General features: G+C 38.0%; 1 protein-coding gene and 1 pseudogene across 1 annotated transcript in view; one reads left to right on the top strand and one right to left on the bottom strand.

The window, feature by feature from the left end:
* MID2 (midline 2) overlaps positions 1-7,293 on the top strand; it is an 87,937-nt gene that overhangs the window by 28,295 nt on the left and 52,349 nt on the right. The gene's annotated exons all lie outside the window — the stretch shown is intronic.
* Positions 7,165-7,293, bottom strand: part of LOC102894497 — a 13,033-nt pseudogene continuing 12,904 nt past the window's right edge.

The raw sequence follows: 7,293 nt of genomic DNA, 5'->3' as shown, positions 1-7,293 counted from the left end.
GAACCCCTCAGGACTGTGCCACTGTACACCTACTTCACAAATCCACACTAATAAGACCGGGAGACTCAGGAGCTTTGCTTAGTCCATAGAAACAGACATGGAAAGGCAGCCAAAACGGGAAGACAAAGAAGCAGAAACCATATGAAAGAACAGAACAGAGATCCAGATATAATGGTGTTGAGTAATCTAACAGATGCAGAGTTTAAAACACTGGTTATAAAGATGCTCATTGAACTTTTGGGAAGTGTAGATAAATTCAGTGAGAACTTCAACAAAGAGATTAAAAATGTAAAAATAGAAATGGAAATTATAAAAGGAAACCAGTCAGACATGAAGAACACATTATCTGAGATAAAAAGTATATTGGATGTAAAAAACAGAGTGCATAAAGAAGAGAATCAAACCACTGATATAGAGGATGGGGAAGCCAAGGACACTCAATCAGAATGGCAAGAAAAAAGTAGCCAAGAGTATAATAATAATTTAAGGAGCCTATGGGCCACTATTAAATGTAAAAATACCCGTGTCCTAGGGGTACCAGAAAAAAACAAACAAAAACAAACAAAAAACAAGACGTCGAAGAGCTATTAGAAGAAATAATGAGGGAAAACTTCCCTAACCTAGTGAAGCAAATAGACATACATCCCCAAGAAGCTCAGAGGGTCCCAAAAATGATGAACCCAAAGAAGCTTACACCAAGACACATCATAATTAAAATGCCAAACTTAAATACAAAGAAAGAATCTTAAAAGCAGTAAGAGAAAGCACCCATAAGACTGGCAGCTGATTTCTCAAAAGAAACTATGCAGGACAGAAGCGTTTGGCACAAAATATTCCATGTGATGAAAACCCAGGATCTACAACCAAGAATACTTTATCCAGCAAAGCTATCATTTAGAGTCGAAGGACAGATAAAGAGCTTCCCAGACAAAAATAAGCTAAGGGAATTTATCACACTAAGCCAGTATTACAGGAAGTGTTGGAGGGACTTCTTTAAGAAGAAAAAAAAAACATGTATTACTACCATGAATAAAGAATGGTAGTAACTATATTCCTATCAACAAGCACCTCAAATAGAAAAGAATTAAGTGCTCCAACCAAAATATAGAGTGGCTGAATGAATAAGAAAACAAAACTCATACATATGCTGCCTACAAGAGACTCACATCAGATTAAAAGACACACACAAACTAAAAGGAAGCGGATGGAAAAAAAATATTGCCTTGATGCACCTAGAGGATATTGCGCTGAATGAAATGGGTCGGACAGAGAAAGACAAATATTGCATGATTTCATGTACATGTGGAATCTAAAGAACAAAATGAACAACAACAACAACAAAAGTGGAAATAAGCTCATAGATACAGAGAATATTTAGAGGGCTACTAGATGGGGGGAGGGTTAGGGGATGAAAAAAAAGGCAAAGGGTTTAAGAGGTACAGAATAGACATGGAGATGTAGAGTGTAGCATGGGGAAGATGGTTAATAATATAATAAACATGTAAGGGGGAAGAGGGGTACTATATTTAGTGGGTTGATTGCTTTATGAGTTATGTGGTTCTCTGATCACTATGATATACTACTGAAACTGTTATATTATTGTAAGTCAACTATAATTGGAAAAAACTCATTGAATTGTATAATGTAAAAACAACTAATTGTCTATTATATTTCAATAAAGCTGGAAAAATGTTAACAATTAAGAAAGAATGATGAAATACTACATTACATGTCAAGGGTAAGAGTATATTTTGGGAGTTGACTCCATAGTCTATTCAGTTTAAGATTTTGTCTTTGACAGTGGCACTACAGGATGGCTTATGGAAGACCATCACTGTCCTCTATGATGTCATCCCTTCTGAAAGGTTAGGGATGTTCCCTAAACTTCCCCATAATAACAGGGTGAATCCAGGGTACTTATTATACTCATTCGGCAAGAGCCTGTGTGTCCAGGAGGCTTCAGGACAAGCCCAGGCATAAGACATGCAGTTAAAGAAGGAACTTGAGACTTCATAAATGCTTATAAATAATATATACAATGAAAGAAATAATAACATACTGTCATGAGAGCCAGACACTGAAGGGTGATCTGGAAGTTTTTCAGTTTATCTAATTCAGATTTGTCTATGAGGAATGACTATAGTCATAGTGTAAGCCAGACATTTCACATTGGGTGGAGGTAGAGGATACCAGCTAAGGCATTTCTGAGAAAACTGGAATAAGCTATTTTCCTGCCAAACCTGTTCTCCTTCTTTATTGTCTGCAAATGTTTTGTCACAGATTGACTTTTCATAAAGGGGCCATAAATACCTCCTCCTCTCCTGGTTCTTTCTCCCTGTTCTCTATTCTCCTCAGAAAGTAAACAAAGCTACAGTCTTCCTATTATTACAGAAACAGAGATTAGGATCATTACAGATTTGTTAGCTGAATTCTTTGGTAATGTAGCTTGTTATAGATGCTGCCCAGCTTTCAGAATTCATTGTATAGGCACCTGGAAATTTTTCTGTTGGGGCTGGAGAGCATGGGAGGGAGGCTGAGGCAGACCCAAGACTTCATTAATCTGGTTAAGGAAGGGCATGCTTAGACCTGCTACTCTGGCTACTTGCTCTCTATATATAGTTCTTTATCCTGTCTCATCGGGCATCCTTTATTTACATTTCAAAAGGAAATCTCTGTTTAATGCATAGCCAAAGCAAAATGTATACCAACAGATGACGATTTCCTCTTGGCTTCCAAGACTGCACAGTTTTGTGAATAATTAGCATTCCTGAAAATATTGAGGGGAAGAAAAATAGTTAAATACTTCATAATCAGTCAGTCAACATTTCTTGAGCAAACACTGTGTACTCGGTGTGGTAAGCAATGTGTGGACTACAAAAGAAGTGCTATCGATGGCCTCCAGGAACTTTTAGTCTTGCTAGGGAAAACACAGTGTCTAGTGAGAAAAAGGAGTATTTATAAAGCAGTCTGCAATACTGGGAGTACAAACGAATGTAGTGTAGCCCTTCTATTTTTACTTATTTAGACTTGTTGTTAACGTTCAGGGCACTGAGCATATTAAAGCACTTTCCCGGATATTTTGTGTGCCACCTGTTTTCTCTCCCTCTAGAACTTTTACAGTACAATGGGTTAGTTCATTCCAGAAGCTCTATGGCCAGATAATTTTTTTCTGTCTCTTCTCAAGCTTTGTAAGGCAGTGGGTGACACTATTCTTTAGCATTAAGAGAGAGAAGAAGGAAAGATGTGTTGACAGAGAAGGAGAGGTTTTTTTGTTGCTTGGGCAATTTCAGCTTTCTGTCTTACCACCAGGTCTTAGCTTCAACAGCCTTTTTAAGTCTTCCTCTTAGAGTTCAAACAGTCTGTGGCTCCCCTTTCTGCTCCTATTGCTCTCTGAAAAGGAATTTGGTTTGGAAAGGGCAAGAATCTATGTCTGACTGCTTCTCCAAGCATAAAAATAAGTGTTTTAACAGAAATTAATTTTAAAAAATCACTGCTAATAGATTATTTCAGCAGATGATTCTTAAATGTTTTTGACTGCAGTGGTCCTCAAACTTTTGGCACAAATATGTTTATTGGAAGAGTCTTCTCCAAACACTGAAGATATGATAAAATAAAGGAGTGATTAGAATGAAGTAAATGTAATCAGGGAAAATTTAATGGAGAAAATGCATTTTAGCTATATAATGAAGGAAGAAAAACGAATTGTTCCCTCCGCTGAGATAGAGAGCAGAGGTATTAGTATAGATAGAATCAATAGGTTAAGAAATAAAGTTCTTTTTAGACATACAAGATTTGTTGTGCTATGGATCAGATAATCAGGAAAAGCCTAGTAGGCAGTTGGCTGGCTGAACCTAGAGATTAGAAGAGAGGTCTAGGAAAGGGATGAAGACTTAGAAGTCATCATCCAGGGTCACCCTGCCCAGGGGTACTAGGACAGGGGATTATATCATCTCTGCTCAAAGAGGGGGAAATGTGCCTATGCCTTAAGTCAATGCACTCAGCAAGGAGAAGCACATCCTATTTATCTTGTTGTTGCCTGTAGTTTATTTTGGATGACTGGAAGAGAATGGTATAGTTATGACTGGGCATCTTTAAAGAAGGTAGACAAGTCAGGTGGCTGACAGATGTGAACTCTAAGGAGACCAGAATGGAGACATAACTGGCTTAGACAGTCCTGGGTGCTGTTTGGCAAGGAATGGCTTCACAATCCTAAATGAAGTAGTATTTGTAGGCCTAAATGGCATGTTTTCCTCAACATGGTTCTAATTTTTCATAACTTCACAAGCAGGGAAAGTTTTGTCATAGGAGATAAGTAAGAGGCTTGATATCTTTGAGCTGACACTCAAACATCAGGCTAAGGTTTGCACACTTGGGATGTAAAAGCAAGCTGCATGTTGCTTAGTAACTTAGAAGTAGGAGGAGGAGGGGTGATTCTAGCCTGACCATGGCCATGCTAGCTTCCAGACCCCATGCTCTCTCTAGTCAGTCTTGCTCAATATCCCATGTTGAAGAATTGGATTGTTCAAGGGCAAGGGCATGATTGCCTTGTTTACAACATTGAAGGCCTAAAAAAGAAAACTACAAAAAGCTATGAAGTTGCTCTGGATCAGTATTATTTATGTCCCGTAGGATCAAGCTGCCAGAATCTGCATATACCACACACAGGGCTTTGCCAAGCATGGAAAAGCTCTCCTTGGCTACTGAGAGCATTTACCCCATATCATTCAGATAAGCAGAATTAGCTATGAGGTCCTTTGTGGCTAAATACCTTAGGACAAAGTTTTTTAAAGTAGACAGACCATCTTTGCATTTTGCCATCTTAAGTACAGAATCTATGGATGACAAGAAAACTAAAGGTTCCCTGAACCTCTTTCCTCTGATTTTGTTTAATCATTACATGAAAGTCTGAGATGAGTACCTTGGGAACTTTATACCAATAAAAAAACTGGTGTGATCCCACTTGCAAAATTTTGTCCTAAAGGTAATCAGATCACAAATAGAATAAAAATAATAGTAGCAGCCAAGAATAGAAATCAAGCAACTATGGGGGACAGATATGATATAAAATCCCGATTTTCATTTGTTCTAAGTGACCACAATATACCAGGTAATGAGTAGGAAATTTGGCACGATGAAATTATGTATTTCAGTTCAGGCTTTACAATTTAGTAAAATGCATTCTGCGTTCTTCAGTGTACATTTTTTATCCTCGACTTCCTTCAACTAGAATATCTGTCCATAATCATGAGAGTTTTACATGAATGCTGGAAAAAATGTATCTTTTATGTTAAAATCAAATAACCTTAAAAAAAAAAAAGACGAGAGTCATCAACATCTAAGTAGCACTTAAAGCCACAGAATGAGAAGTCCTAGGGGAGATAAATCCAATTGTTTGTCACTCGGAATACAACAAACTGACCTTACAAAAATAAATGGGAAGACTGCGGAGTCTTTTATGAGATTAACTGAGGGACAGTGTGCATTTTAAAAAATTAAATATCAGAAGTAAATTATTCATTTGTGGAAATACTCGACATTTTATATATTACTTTCGTAAAGACTAAGTAACACTTAATGAAGATTTTCTATGTTCCAGGTAAGCACTTTATATGGGTTAACTCATTTGGTCCTCGCAACACCTCCATGAAGTAAATACGGTTATTATTCCTGCTTTACAGATAAAGATATTGAGATATAAAGAGATTGAAGTGATTTGCCAAGGTCATGCCACTAGGTAACAGAGTGGGAATTTGAATCTAGGCACTTTAACTCCAGAGCCTGTACCCCTAATCATCCTCTTACACTTCCTTTTGTAAGGTCAAGGTATGCACAAGGTATACAAGCATGCACTCTTGCTTTGCTTTTGTACTTTCCTTGGTGCAATGTAGTTCATTTTATAGCCCCATTTCCCATCAGCTGCCTTCCTCATCCAGTTCTTGTTTTTCAGTGTTCATGGTAAACAGGGACTGGAAGTGGAAGAGAATCATCTTTGAATCCTATGTGCTGGGCATTGTTCTAGAGGCATTCTTGATTCTAATCTCAGTGTTTATGACAACCTGATGGTATGTCTGGTGATTTCCCCATTTTATAAACAAGAGAGTGAGAAAAATTAGAGGACTTACTCAAGGTCACACATAGAGTAAGCTGGGTCTCAGTCCAGCATGTCTCCGACTCTAAAATCCATTGTGCATCCTACTGGACTGCTCGGTGAGTCATTTGTGTTCCAATAGAAAGGAGCCACCTTAGGATGCACACTGTTTTTCTCTCTTCATTGAACAGCTCTAGACAAATAGATAGGTCTGTTTGGGGCCTTTATATTCCTGACTCCATGGTAAGCCTCTTATGTACCTATCTTTGATAGCCCAGAGCAGCTATCTGTCCTAACAACCCTTCTTGGGGGTATAGGGTTAGGGAGCAGAGGGAGGACTACTGCTCAAGTTGGCAGAAGGGAGCAGTAGTGTCCACTATTAATGTACTTACTTGCTTAGATTGTTTTTGTGCCCCCAGATGAGAACCAATGAGGGGTGAAAATAGAATGGGCATCTCCAGTTATCAAAACTGACTCCAGACATACAGTTTACTATGGGACCTGCACTTCCTTCCTGAGACTGCCTTACTGAGTCCTCATTCTAGGGCTGTGCATGACTTTGTTGTAAGTTCGAAATATCTTGATGCAACACAAGGTTTTCTTTTTTTTTAATAAAGTCACAATTATGTCCTTTTGAAATTTTATAATCTTTCTTATTTTATTTAGTTACTTATTTATTTTTTACAATTTTTATGATGACATTGGTTAATGAAATCCAGGAAGTTTCATCTATACATTTTGACAGTAACACATATATATATTTACACTGTGTGTTCACTTCCCATAGTTAGATTTCTGTCTGTCACCACATATTTGACCCCTTTCACCCCATCTAACTCCCTCCCCGCAACCCTCTGGTAAACACGAGTCTATTGTCCATGTCCATGAGTCTCTATTTGTTTATCCCACTTGTTGCTTTCAGTTTTATATCCTACATGAGTGAAATCATATGGTTTTCCACTATTTCTGTCTGACTTATTTTGCTTAGCGTGATAATCTCAAGATCCATCCATGTTGTTGCAAATGGCAGTATTTCATCTTTTCTGATGACTGAGTAATATCCCATTGTATGTATGTCATCTTTGAAAACTCACTTCCTTTGATATTCGTGGCAACAGATGCTCCTGGCATTCCCCCCAGTGCTGTGGTTGCTCTTCCTTAGTCTGTTTCTGACCCGTCATGGTCTTCAGATGGAGTTCCTACAA

This window comes from Pteropus alecto, unplaced genomic scaffold, assembly GCF_000325575.1.
Source record: "Pteropus alecto unplaced genomic scaffold, ASM32557v1 scaffold246, whole genome shotgun sequence".
Taxonomy (NCBI): domain Eukaryota; kingdom Metazoa; phylum Chordata; class Mammalia; order Chiroptera; family Pteropodidae; genus Pteropus; species Pteropus alecto.
Note: the sequence above shows the minus strand (reverse complement) of the source record. Positions and strands in the feature narration are given on the sequence as shown.